Genomic DNA, 14,207 nt, shown 5'->3' on the forward strand with positions numbered 1-14,207 from the left:
TTATGACTTCAAACAACTGTGCTAAGTATGATTCAAATCGGTTCATATCCTGGTATAGCTGCCATATAAACCAATCTTGGGTCTTGACTTCTGGAGCCTCTAGTGGGCCCAATTCTCATCCGATTTGGTTGAAATTTTGCACCTGGTGTTTTGGTACCACTTCAAACAACAGTGCTAAGTATGGTTGAAATCGGTTTGTAACCTGATATAGCTGCCATATAAACCAATCTTGGGTCTTGACTTCTGGAGCCTCTAGGGGGCCCAATTCTCATCCGATTTGACTGAACTTTTGCATTTAGTATTTTGTTATGACTTCAAACAACTGTGCTTAGGATGGTTCAAATCGGTTTATATCCTGGTATAGCTGCCATATAAACCGATCTTGGATCTTTACTTCTTGAGCCGCTAGAGGGCGCAATTCTCATCCGATTTGGCTGAAATTTTGCACATGGTGTTTTGGTATGACTTTCAAACACTGTGCTAAGTAAGGCGCAAATCGGTACATAACCCGATATAGCTGCCATATAAACCGATCTGGGTTCTTGATTTCTTAAGCCTCTAGAGGGCGCAATTCTCATCCGATTTGGCAGACATTTTGTACAACTGCTTCTCTCATGACCCTCGACATACGTGTCCAATATGGTCTGAATCGATCTATAGCCTGACACAGCTCTCATATGAACCGTTCTCCCTATTTTGCTTCTTGAGCCCCTACAAGGCACATTTCTTATCCGAATGGACTGAAATGTTACCAAATGACTTCTACTATGGTCTTCAACATTCAATTCATTTATGGTCCGAATCGAACTATAACTTGATATGACTCCAATAGCATAACAGTTCTCATTCATTATTCTTTGTTTGTCTAAAAGAGATACCGCGCAAAATACGCGACAAATGCGATCTGTGGTGGAGGGCATATAAGATTCGTCTCGACCGAACTTGGCACTCTCTTACTTATATTTCCTTAAAATACATTTCCTTTTTTTGTTGCATTTCCCCTTGGCTTGGCTTTTATGCATGGCGTTATACTTACTTGACTTGACAAAAAAGAACATACGATCACACTTTCATCATGCCATCAGCTGTCATATAAAACACAGCAAAAATACTGTTAATGTCATTGCACTTTGACACTATTTTCCCACAATGTCATGGTCAGCCAATAATTCAGGGTCACAGCTGACCGGAAATATAAAGTGGCCAAGTCACTCACAATAGACAAAGAGAGACATATCCGTTTTGTGGACAACTTTTTTTCTCATTCAAAGGAAAATGAGAATTTTTGTAAAAAAAAAATCATCAAAAATGTTAAAAAAAAGAAAAAAAATCGCAAATATATATTTTTGTTTAAATTAAGTTTTCTCAATGAATTGGTTTCATATTTTTATTTTTTTTTTTTTTAATAATTTTTTTTTTTTTTTTTATTTTTTTTTGTTTTTATTTTTTTTTCTTGTTTTTTGTTTTTTTTTTTTTGTTTTTTTTTTTTTGTTTTTATTTTTTTTTTTCTTCTTTTTTGTTTTTTAATCTTACTAACCAACTTTTTGCCGCGTTTTCGTAACCGCCACGCAAATTGCACGAAATCACGAATATTTGTAAATTTTATGCTGCTGCTGTCGCTCATCAGTTGCTAGGGTGGGGGCCAAAACAAAGATATTTTGCCTCTTCCTATGCGAAAAACTTACAGACAAATATTACAAAATTACAATATTATAGCCATATTAGGGATGATGATGATGAGGATGACGAAGTTGTTGTTGTTGTGGGTGCCTGATGGTGTTTTTATTTTTTTTTTCTACTCATACGGAAAAAGGACTTGCTCTGTCATAGCTCAGTTGAAAATTTTTTGCTGAATTAAAAAAATAAATAAAATAGAAGAACAAAAAACCAGGGGGGTAAATTACAAAGACAAGGACTACGAAGGCAAAGAAGAAGGAATAAACAAAAAGAAAAAAAAACTGCAAGAGAAAAACTAATTACCATTCCAAAGTTTTTTTTGTACACACTACCACCCTCTTGACAGGGCTGCTGGGTGCTTAGAACTCAAGCCAGCCGCCCTGAGAGGGGGATAATGTTATGAAAAATAAAAAAAAAAAACGCAGCAGCAAAAACATGTTTGTTATGAACTTTTTCTTTTTCCTTGTTTTTCGTATTTCCCTTTTAAGATTTCCACCCCCCGCCCCCGCCACAAAAGAAGAGAAGCGCTGAAAAAATGAACGCAAAGTTCAATAAAAAATCATAAAAAACTCATACGCAGTCAAATGGAAGCAGCAACGTCTTAGGGCTAAGATGGGTAGCATACTCAAAAACCCAAGGACCATGGGACCATAGTGGAATTGAAACATTTCTTGGTTTTATTTTCCCAAAGACCATGACTACGGCAAACGATTTTCGAAAGATTACAACAGAAACTGAAATGCTTGGCAAAATGAAACGAATTGTAATTTATTTAAAACAATCAGAAACAACCCCACCATTCAATAGCAACTGGGCAAAATCGATTTGAGTCGACAAAAAAAAATCCTCTAGTTTTGAAAAAAAAAGGAAAATCTAAAACGGAAAAAATCATCCCTTATGAGTAAAGGCATGAATCCCTTCACATGCTCATCCTCAGCAAAACCAACAAAAAAAAAACGGCAAATTATAAAAAATCTAAGGATTTTCTTTATCACCCTTAGCGGGGCAGAGAGACGAGCACAACAGACTGCAAAAATGTTTTTTTCCCTTCATAATATTCTAATGCTTGGCAGTTTTTGGTTTGGAAAGAAATTTGAAAATAACAACACCGTCTGCTGTTCCAAAAACTAAAAAAAAACACGCAAATTTCTTACCCTCACACATAGGATTTCAACCCCCACAGGATATGAGGGTAAAAAACCGCACACACACACTCAGGCTCTCTCTCTTCCAGGTACTTCACAGCTACATCCACTCACATGGCAAAAAGTAACGCCGCCGCCGCCAAAAAAAAAAATTGTCAATATTTCGGTAATAACTAAGGTCTGGCGTTTTTTTCGTCCTTGCGTTTTTTTTTTGTTTGGTGAAACCACCCGTCGCTTTAACGTACCAAAAAAAAAAAAAAAACACCATCATCAGCATGAGTAGGCATTGTTTGTGACGTTCATAAATTTTCTCCTTCCTACTGCTGCCAGACACAGGACTCGAGGAAGGGAGGCAGGCACAGCCATAGCTAAGGAAACAAATGAAATGAAATTTGGCCAGCATTAGAACCAAGAGGGGGGAAAAGGAAAATAAAAACAAACAAATAAAAAAAATTTCTTTCTTTGAACTGTTTTAGGTAGGTTTTTTTCTTTTTCTTCATTTGGTTTTTTGTTCGACACAAAAACTGAAACGAAATTCAAATATCAAGGAAGTGCGCGCCATATGGTCTTGTAGTAGGAGTTGGCCCAACTCCCTTTGTATTCCACTTTCGTCTTGTTTTAGTTTGTCAGCCGATAAGCAATACCCACCGTCTTATGGTGTTATGTGTCAAAGTGTAAGGCGAGAAGATGTTAAAGGCAGCAATCAAAATATTACCAATAGAGAAGACTGAAAGGGAAAGTGACTATAAAACGGCTAGAAAGCTCCCCTTGGCTGAGTGTAATTATTCTTTTTTATGGTGCTGTAAATGGAAGGAATCCACCTTATTGACACAAAGCGAAGAGTTTAAATGTCGGCATATTGAAAAGGATTTTTTTTAATAAAAATAATCACTGACTGCTAGCAGAAATGAATTCCAAAATGAAAAGGAAGGGAATTCAGTTCGTCAAAATTCGGCAAAAATACACTATTTATGAAATCGTCTTAAAACAGACCTGACATGGGACAAATACCGTAAATGGGCTATATGGCAGCTTTAACTTATTATGGCTCATAACCAAAAATATGATGCCATATATTCTTGAATAATGTGTAGAGATCTAAATAAACTCACTGTACTAAATTTCAACGGTGAAAAAATACTGAGGCGTAAGTAAGTATCACAGTGGACTATCCTAGGATTCAGACTATTCTAGGATTTCCAGCCTACGGCCCGTCTATATAGTGCCCAACATCTGTGAGCCTTCTCAGTACACTCCTGAATGTGACACTTCCAATTCAGTTTCCTCCAAGATCACACCTAAGTAATTGACCTTGTCAGATAACGAGATCGTCTTTTTCTCTCCTCTCCTCAACTCTACTCTACTTTACTCTACTTTACTCTACTTTACTCTACTTTACTCTACTCTACTCTACTCTACTCTACTCTACTCTACTCTACTCTACTCTACTCTACTCTACTCTACTCTACTCTACTCTACTCTACTCTACTCTACTCTACTCTACTCTACTCTACTCTACTCTACTCTACTCTACTCTACTCTACTCTACTCTACTCTACTCTACTCTACTCTACTCTACTCTACTCTACTCTACTCTACTCTACTCTACTCTACTCTACTCTACTCTACTCTACTCTACTCTACTCTACTCTACTCTACTCTACTCTACTCTACTCTACTCTACTCTACTCTACTCTACTCTACTCTACTCTACTCTACTCTACTCTACTCTACTCTACTCTACTCTACTCTACTCTACTCTACTCTACTCTACTCTACTCTACTCTACTCTACTCTACTCTACTCTACTCTACTCTACTCTACTCTACTCTACTCTACTCTACTCTACTCTACTCTACTCTACTCTACTCTACTCTACTCTACTCTACTCTACTCTACTCTACTCTACTCTACTCTACTCTACTCTACTCTACTCTACTCTACTCTACTCTACTCTACTCTACTCTACTCTACTCTACTCTACTCTACTCTACTCTACTCTACTCTACTCTACTCTACTCTACTCTACTCTACTCTACTCTACTCTACTCTACTCTACTCTACTCTACTCTACTCTACTCTACTCTACTCTACTCTACTCTACTCTACTCTACTCTACTCTACTCTACTCTACTCTACTCTACTCTACTCTACTCTACTCTACTCTACTCTACTCTACTCTACTCTACTCTACTCTACTCTACTCTACTCTACTCTACTCTACTCTACTCTACTCTACTCTACTCTACTCTACTCTACTCTACTCTACTCTACTCTACTCTACTCTACTCTACTCTACTCTACTCTACTCTACTCTACTCTACTCTACTCTACTCTACTCTACTCTACTCTACTCTACTCTACTCTACTCTACTCTACTCTACTCTACTCTACTCTACTCTACTCTACTCTACTCTACTCTACTCTACTCTACTCTACTCTACTCTCCTCTCCAGGTGTCGTGGGTTCCAGATCACAATCCTGCACGTTGGCAGTAATTTTTGTTCTTGCTAGGAGTTGATTCGACTTCTGCCGGATCGTAATTGAGACACTGTATTGACTTTTATTCAAACTTCCTTCTAAACAACTTTGTTATCGTCACAGTTTTTATCATCCATTTCACACATTATACCCTTTTTTACCCATACATTATATCCTACATCTCCATTTTTATCTTTATATTCTCCAAATTAAACTCTAGGCTCTCCTCTCAAACTCACTAAACTCTCCACTGTTTTCTCAGCTCTCTAAACTCTTCACTCTTAATTTTACCCTCTTAAGTCTCCACTCTTAGTTATAACCTCTTAACTTCCACTCTAAACTCTCCACCCTAAACTCACAACTCTCCAAACTCACAACTCTCCAAACTCACAACTCTCCAAACTCACAACTCTCCAAACTCACAACTCTCCAAACTTTAAACTCTTTACCTAAATTATCTATTTTAAACTCTCCAGCTTTGCTTAGCACTCTAAACTCTTCACTCTTAATTATACCCTCTTAACTCTCCACTCTTAGTTATAACCTCTTAACTTCCACTCTAAACTCTCCACCCTAGACTTTCCACTCCAAACTCACAACTCTCTAAACTTTAAACTCTTTACCTAAATTGTCTTTTTTAAACTCTCCAGCTTTGCTCAGCACTCTAAACTCTTCACTCTTAATTATACCCTCTTAACTCTCCACTCTTTGTTATAACCCCTTAACTTCCATTCTAAACTCTCCACCCTAAACTCACAACTCTCCAAACTTTAAACTCTTCGCCTAAATTATCTATTTTAAACTCTCCAGAGGCCATCGTCACACAAAAAATAGCATATCCACCTATGACTCTGAAAGCCTGACTTTGAATCCTGGCGAGTACATCAGAAAAAAAATATCACCGGTTTTTATCCCCTTCTAAGGCTGGCGACATTTGCAAGGTACTAAGCCATATAAAAAACTTCTCTCCAAAGAAGTGTCGTGCTGCGGTGCGCCATTCGAAGTTGGCTTTTAAAAGGAGGTCCCTTATCATTGAGCATGAATAGGGCAGCCCTCATTGATATGTGAGAAGTTTGCCCCTGTTCCTTAGTGGAGTGTCCTAAGGTGGGTATGCATTTGCAAACTCTCCACTCTAACTACTCCGCAACAAATTCGTCGCTTATCACTCCTTGATGTATTCCTTACTCTGAATTAGGGTGGCTCAATTTCTTAATCCACAAAGCGATTATCAAAATCGGAATTTACGACAAATCCTAAGAAAATTTGCCCAAAGGAACCAAGGGTGTAAAGTCAAATTTGATTTTCCGGTTTTAACGCAAAGTCTGTCCGTCGGTTGGTAACTTAATAGGAGAGAAAGATCGATTTTGGACTTTAGACCCATAATTTCTTGGTCAATTTTTCTTAGAATTCGACGAAGATTTCGATTTTGATAACCGCTAGACCATTTTTATACCCTCCACCATAAGATGGGGGGTATACTAATTTCGTCATTCTGATTGTAACTACTCGAAATATTCGTCTGAGACCCCATAATGTATATATATTCTTCTATTCGATCTAGGCATGTCCGTCCGTCTGTCCGTCCGTCTGTCTGTCGAAAGCACGCTAACTTTCGAAGGAGTAAAGCTAGCCGCTTGAAATTTTTCACAAATACTTTTTATTAGTGTAGGTCGGTTGGTATTGTAAATGGGTCATATCGGTCCATGTTTTGATATAACTGCCATATAAACCGATCTTGGGTCTTGACTTCTTGAGCCTCTAGAGTGCGCAATTCTTATCCGATTGGAATGAAATTTTGCACGACGTGTTTTGTTATTATATCCAAAAACTGTGGCAAATATGGTTCAAATCGGTCCATAACCTGATATAGCTACCATATAAACCGATCTTGGGTCTTGACTTCTTGAGCCTCTAGAGGGCGCAATTCCTATCGGATTTGAATGAAATTTTGCATGACGTATTTTATTTTTACTTTCAACAACTGTGTCAAATATGGTTCAAATCGGTTCATAACCTGATATGGCTGCCATATAAACCGATCTGGGATCTTGACTTCTTGAGCCTCTAGAGGTCGCAATTATTATTCGATTTGCCTGAAATTTTTTACGACGGATTCTCTCATGACCATTAACATACGTGTTTATTATGGTCTGAATCGGTATATAGCCCGATACAGCTCCCATATAAATCGATCTCTCTATTTTACTTCTTGAGCCCACAAAGGGCGCAATTCTTATTCGAATTGGCTGACATTTTACACAGGTCTCCAACATATAATTTAATTGTGGTCCAAACCGGACCATATCTTGATATCGCTCTAATAGAAGAGCAAATCTTTTCTTATATCCTTTTTTTGCCTAAGAAGAGATGCCGGGAAAAGAACTCGACAAATGCGATCCATGGTGGAGGGTATATAAGATTCGGCCCGGCCGAACTTAGCACGCTTTTACTTGTTTTTCTTAGAATTCGCCATAGAATTTGATTTTGATAACCGCTAGGTGGGGGTTTTTTATGGTCCACAAAACATCATCCGTCCAATTTTGCAATGTAATGCCGGTAGTTTTCGTATCTCTACCGGTTTTTATTCGGGGTTTTCGGGTAATCGCTCCATTAAAATCTAGTCGAAAAAAAATGTTTAAATATTTTTCTGGAATGAATGTTCTTTGCAGCGTCATAGATGAATATGATGAGATGTTTGAAATGTTTGATGAGGTTAGTATACCCTCACTGTATAGTAGATGGTATAAAACTCAATACGGGTTGCCCAAAAAGTAATTGCGAATTTTTTAAAAGAAAGTAAATGCATTTTTAATAGAACTTAGAATGAACTTTAATCAAAGATACTTTTTTTCTAAAGCAAGCTAAAAGTAACGGCTGATAACTGACCGAAGAAAGAATGCAATTACAGAGTCACAAGCTGTGAAAAAATTTGTCAACGCCGACTATATGAAAAATCCGCAATTACTTTTTGGGCAACCCAATATTTCAGTTCTTAATTCGGGTGCTATTTCCTCTCGTTTTGAACTGCATTGTTTAAATGGTTGTTTTATTTTTTTTTCTTTGATACGGTTTGATGGCTATTTGCTCTATAAATTTAACTGTGGAATATTTATTAAAAAAAAAACATTTTAGCTCAAACTAATCCCGCCCAACTTTCGACACAGTATTTGCAATTAAACAACTCCCTCCCTATGTATGTTACAGAAATCATTACAATAATTCATAAACCAGTCGTTGCCCCTCTTCTCTCTCTCTCTCTCCGCCTCTTTGCTTCACTGGGTTACATTACAATCCTTAGACATTAAGTGAAATATGATGCCCCAATCTCCAGTTACGGGATTTTCATTACACCAAAATTGGTTGCCTCTAATATTTGTATCGCTTCATCATCACAGCAATCTTTTGTCGGAGATGTACGTATGTACGTAAGTGCGAGGGACGACGATATGGTCGCATTTATGGCAACTTAATTAATATTTATATATTCCTTCATTTACATGAAAAAACAATTACAATCTTTTCAAATCGACCTTTAACTACCCCAACTCTCGCTCTTTCCTTGTCTCGCAAGCCTTTGCAGTGTGTGATAGTCATTGGAATGTTTTCATGGTCGTTGAGTCCTTTTATGAGAGTTATGCGAGTATCCCTTCCATTCATTTGCAGCCAAGGGATAGGATAAATAGTTTTGGCGTCTGCCAGACTTGATTTTGTCTTGTGGCAATTGTTCGTTAAGATGGTTTCATTTAATTTGGATTTCTGAGTGTAACTGTATGTATGTAAATCCTTCTAAGATGAATAACTAAATCCTTGGCATTTTCCCTTTTCCCCCTTTTTTGTGGTATTAGAGGACATTTTTATGACCCTTCTTATAATGGTAACTTAACAACATTTACAAAAACCTTTTTTTTTTTTCTTTGATCTTTGTGGTATTTTGTAATTATTTTCTTTTTCATTCATCTGATATTTCGGGTTTATGAAAGTCATTGTTAAGGTTTTGATGGTTTAAGGATGAGGAGACAACTTCAATAGAGAAACTGCATAGAAAAGTGTGACATTAAAATTTTTTTAGGAAATTTTATTTTTATAAAAAACTAGCCGAACCGGGCCCGCTCCGCTGCACCTTCTTTAACTCTCTAATATCTTTTTAGGGTGGGGACACTTCGCCCTGAATGTGGATATCGAATTCGTGCCACTGTATCCTATGTCCGCCTATGATGCTGAACGCCTGCGTTCGAATCCTGACGAGAACATTGGACAAAATTTAAAGCAGTGGTAATCCCCTCTCAATGCTGGATTTGGAGATTTGTGAAGTACCATGCCATGCGTGGTCATGTACAAATTTCTCTCCAAAAAAGGTGTCGCACTGCGGCACGCCGTTCGGACTCGGCTATAAAAAAGGTGCCTAATCATTGAGTTTAAACTTTAATCGGAAAGCACTCATTGATGTGAAGAGAGGTTTGCCCCTACTCGATTCCTGGGCAAATTTTTACTCTACTCCTAAATGCCTTTCTTTTGAGTCCTTTTTCCCCGTAGTTGTAAATATTTCCGGTGTAGGGGGTAATTCGGGGGTGGTCACTTGGCCATTAAAGTAAATATAAGATTCGTGCTCTACTTTCAAAAACATTTCATATGAGCCCCATAATTGCATGATCGGTAAATAAGTTGTGGTTGAGGAAGGGGGATGACCCCAGAGTCTTTATTCCGAAAATGAATATCAATTTCTAGAAAATCAATCATTGGGGTAGTGTGACCCCTATATATCGATCTGAGTTTCTATGCCTGATTCGTAATCATATTGTCCCCATCGGTCCATTTTTGATTAAGAGTGGTGTTTTTGGCATAAGGGGGAGGGTCTGTCCCCTTTCGATATCGAAAATTATATAGCCTATGTTTCCTTTCAGACCAACCTACACAATATGCGAAAATTTCGACAAAATCGGTTCCCATATTGTCCTTATCGTGGTATTTGTGGGGTAACGGGGGAGGGTCCGCCCCCATCTGATATCAACAAATTATAAAGCCTGCTCCTCCCTCCTGCCCATATCCGCAATTTACAAAAACCTACACACTCTGAGAAAAATTTAAAAAAAAAATGAGTTCAGCCATTTTCAATTTGTCAAGCAGGATTAACCATAATAGTTTGAAATAATTTTTCCTTGGAAATGGAGTTTCCAAGAGTTTTTTTTTATAATGGTCATCCTATCTCCCTTTAGCAAAAACTCAATTTCTACGCTTATGGTTTGCCTTGCAATCCCTTGTTGATTCATATCCTGCATGTAATTAGCTTAATGTTGGCCTCTTGCAATTAACATATTTTATTACAATATTATTATCCTGCAGTAGTCCCCTTTGTCTCTCTCCCAACTCCCCCCAAAGGTCTTCAGAGTAAAATTGTATTCATCAAACAAAAAGTTATTCTAATTTAGAGCACTATTGTAGCGGCGCATGGTATGGTGCAGTACCTTGCCAAACTTACATACAAAATTCTTATTTTAATAAGGAATTGTATCGATTTTTGCCCTAGGGGAATAGACAGACTCACACACCGCCAAAGTCAAACACATCCTGCATCCTGATGATTTGCTCATTGATGATGAGAGTTGTGAAGTAAATGATGCTGGCAAATTTTGCTTTGTGTCCTTTTTATTTGCTTCATTAGAATATTTGTTTGTAGCGCCTTTGTTGCATTCACCCATCAAAGACTAAGTGCGTGGGTTGTTGGTCTCATTCCCTAATTTTGTGTGTGTGTGTGTGTGTGTGTGTGAGTTTGATGCGGTTTGTTCTCATATTGCTAATGAAATTCATTCGGGAATTCCATATGGATGGAGCTAATCAAACTGACACATGTCATAACACTACAACGAGTGGTATGTACAACGGCAGGACTTCACGAAAAAGAAAATTAATAGAGGTAGCCCTCATAAAGCCAAATCTTGGCAGAGGGTCATAGTCAGAGTAATATAACAGTTCCTTGGTTGATTTTGAATATTTTGATAAAACTGTAACAAAATTTGCAAAATTTAACTTTTTTCGCAAAAATGAAAATTTGGTAAAAATTTTACAAAAAAATTTTGCTAAGAAATATTTTTCTACTGGGTTGCCCAAAAAGTAATTGCGGATTTTCCATATAGTCGGCGTTGACAAATTTTTTCACAGCTTGTGACTCTGTAATTGCATTCTTTCTTTTGTCAGTTATTAGCTGTTACTTTTAGCTTGCTTTAGAAAAAAAGTGTAAAAAAGGTGTATTTGATTAAAGTTCATTCTAAGTTTTATTAAAAATGCATTTACTTTCTTTTAAAAAATCCGCAATTACTTTTTGGGCAACCATAGAAAACCGTTCTATAATTTCGGCAAAATTTAATTCCTTCACAAATACATTGATGCAAAGTCGTTGTAAATTTTGTCACAAATCCAAATCATTCATTAAAATTTATATCGAACTACAAATGTCTTCACAAATTGTAAAATGTCTGCCAAAATCTCAACAAATAAAAATTTAAACTCGTATACCCCAAGACCAATGAAGATATTGTACTCTTCAAGTGGACTTTTTTGTTGGAATTTCTGAGCATAATTTTGAAAATCGGATCACAAATGAACATTTGGCAGCCCAAACAATTTGTCGAGATATACCGAGGAGACAACCCTTGCACACAATCTCGCTAGCACCTCAGCTCTATCCATTTCGAATTTCAAAGAGATATCTCTAGTCGTACTCACACGACATATTTTTTACTAGTTTTTTTTCGATTTTCTCCCACTGTGCAATGTCTTTTTTATAGGGTGATTTTTTTGAGGTTATGATTTTCATGCATTAGTATTTGACAGATCACGTGGGATTTCAGACATGGTGTCAAAGAGAAAGATGCTCAGTATGCTTTGACATTTCATCATGAATAGACTTACTAACGAGCAACGCTTGCAAATCATTGAATTTTATTACCAAAATCAGTGTTCGGTTCGAAATGTGTTCAAATTTTGACAAATTTTGTTCAGCGATGAGGCTCATTTCTGGTTGAATGGCTACGTAAATAAGCAAAATTGCCGCATTTGGAGTGAAGAGCAACCAGAAGCCGTTCAAGAACTGCCCATGCATCCCGAAAAATGCACTGTTTGGTGTGGTTTGTACGCTGGTGGAATCATTGGACCGTATTTTTTCAAAGATGCTGTTGGACGCAACGTTACGGTGAATGAACACATTTCGAACCGAACACTGATTTTGGTAATAAAATTCAATGATTTGCAAGCGTTGCTCGTTAGTAAGTCTATTCATGATGAAATGTCAAAGCATACTGAGCATCTTTCTCTTTGACACCATGTCTGAAATCCCACGTGATCTGTCAAATACTAATGCATGAAAATCCTAACCTCAAAAAAATCACCCTTTACCTTCCCCACATGCATAGCACATGCTATTACTTGCCGCAACTATTTTGCAGAAGTGAGCTTGCAGTTCTATGTACCCCGCTACGATACCAAAAGCTATATTGATCTCCTTCTTACTTCCTTTCGGTAATAGCCTCGTTTTTTCACGATCCGGATCTTCCCATAGGATTATCGTCGTCCTATCAATCGTTTCGCTGTTTAACAGTGTCGTCCACGCTCTTAACTCGGACTGTGTCGACCTGAAAGGCGTCGGGTTAACCAAGTTTCTTGTCGGCAGTCCTCTGGCCTTCGCTGCCAAATCGTCTGCTTTTTCATTCCCCATTACTCTGCAATGGCCCGGCATAAAAAACGATGTGGATCGTGCCATCCTTATAGAAGGCGTTATTCTCCTTCTTGTACTCTGAGACTGTTCGCGAACTTACAGTCTTTGATGTCATTAATGCGATGGTCATTTTACTGTCCCTAAAGATGTTCACACTCGACGTCCTCGCGTTAGCACCGGATCTCTGCCTGCAGGACCGTTTTATTGTCAGGCAATCTCAAACAGATCTCAGTCCCTGGGTTTTAAATGTGGACTCCTAGGTCCACTCTTTCCCCTAGCTTTGATCCATTCGTGTAACATGATTTTCCAGACGGCAATACTAGGGTTCTGTCAATCCAAAACTGTGCCGCTGGCAAAAGTGCCTCCCACTCGACCTCAAGTTTCATCTCAGGTATTCCATCGGAAACCACCTCCATTCCTTCCAGGTTTTTTATCATTGCCCCTATTATAGCGTAAAGGTATGACCTGCATCTTTCATCTATCCATTCTCCCATCGCCTTAAATTTCATAGCCACAGTGGCTGCTTCACACTTAATCTGTATGTCAATGGGTCGGATATCTAGAATAGTCTCCAGTGCCCTAGTGGGCGTGATCATCATCGCTCCGCCTATGTCGAGACCAAATGCTTTCTTAATATGATGTAGAATCCTTACGTTGCTCTTTTTCTCCATAAAAGTCCACCAAACGTCTCAGTAGGTAAGTAAGCATTGATCTAATCACGCTCCTGTAGAGCCAGCCAGACTACCCTCGGATTCAGGCCCCATTTCGAGCCTATGGCCCGTCTACATAGTGCCCAACATTTGTGGGCCTTCCCGGTACGCTACTGAGTGTGACACTTCCAATTCAGTTTCGTGTCCCAGATCACTCCTAAGTGTTTGACCTTGTCAGATATCGAAATCGTTCTATTGGGGAGACGTGATATGTCAACTTGGCCCACCTTCGTCTTCCTCGTGAACAGGCATATTTCAGTCTTCTCTGGATTAACTTTGAGACCCCTAGGTCTTACAGATGGGCTATGCCATCTGTAAGATCCTTTTGGCCTTTCTGCATAGTTGATTCTGATCCTTACCTCTTAGAAGTATTATAACATCGTCTGCGTAGCAGACGAGCTCTAAGTATAGTAACAGTGTATTGGTCCGCACATTGTTTAATGCTGCCTTGAAGGATTCTTCTACTTTATGTGCATCCTAATGCAG

At 38.2% G+C, this 14,207-nt stretch overlaps 1 protein-coding gene across 1 annotated transcript in view; it reads right to left on the bottom strand.

The window, feature by feature from the left end:
- The window catches only part of LOC106085775 (uncharacterized), a 177,698-nt gene extending 176,450 nt beyond the window's left edge, over positions 1-1,248 (bottom strand). The window contains exon 1 of the mRNA XM_059366654.1: positions 1,037-1,248. The gene's annotated coding sequence lies outside the window, so the exon portion shown is untranslated. The remainder of the gene's footprint in view (positions 1-1,036) is intronic.
- Between the last annotated feature and the right edge of the window lie 12,959 nt (positions 1,249-14,207).

Source organism: Stomoxys calcitrans, chromosome 4 (assembly GCF_963082655.1).
Source record: "Stomoxys calcitrans chromosome 4, idStoCalc2.1, whole genome shotgun sequence".
In the NCBI taxonomy this organism is placed as follows: Eukaryota; Metazoa; Arthropoda; class Insecta; order Diptera; family Muscidae; genus Stomoxys; species Stomoxys calcitrans.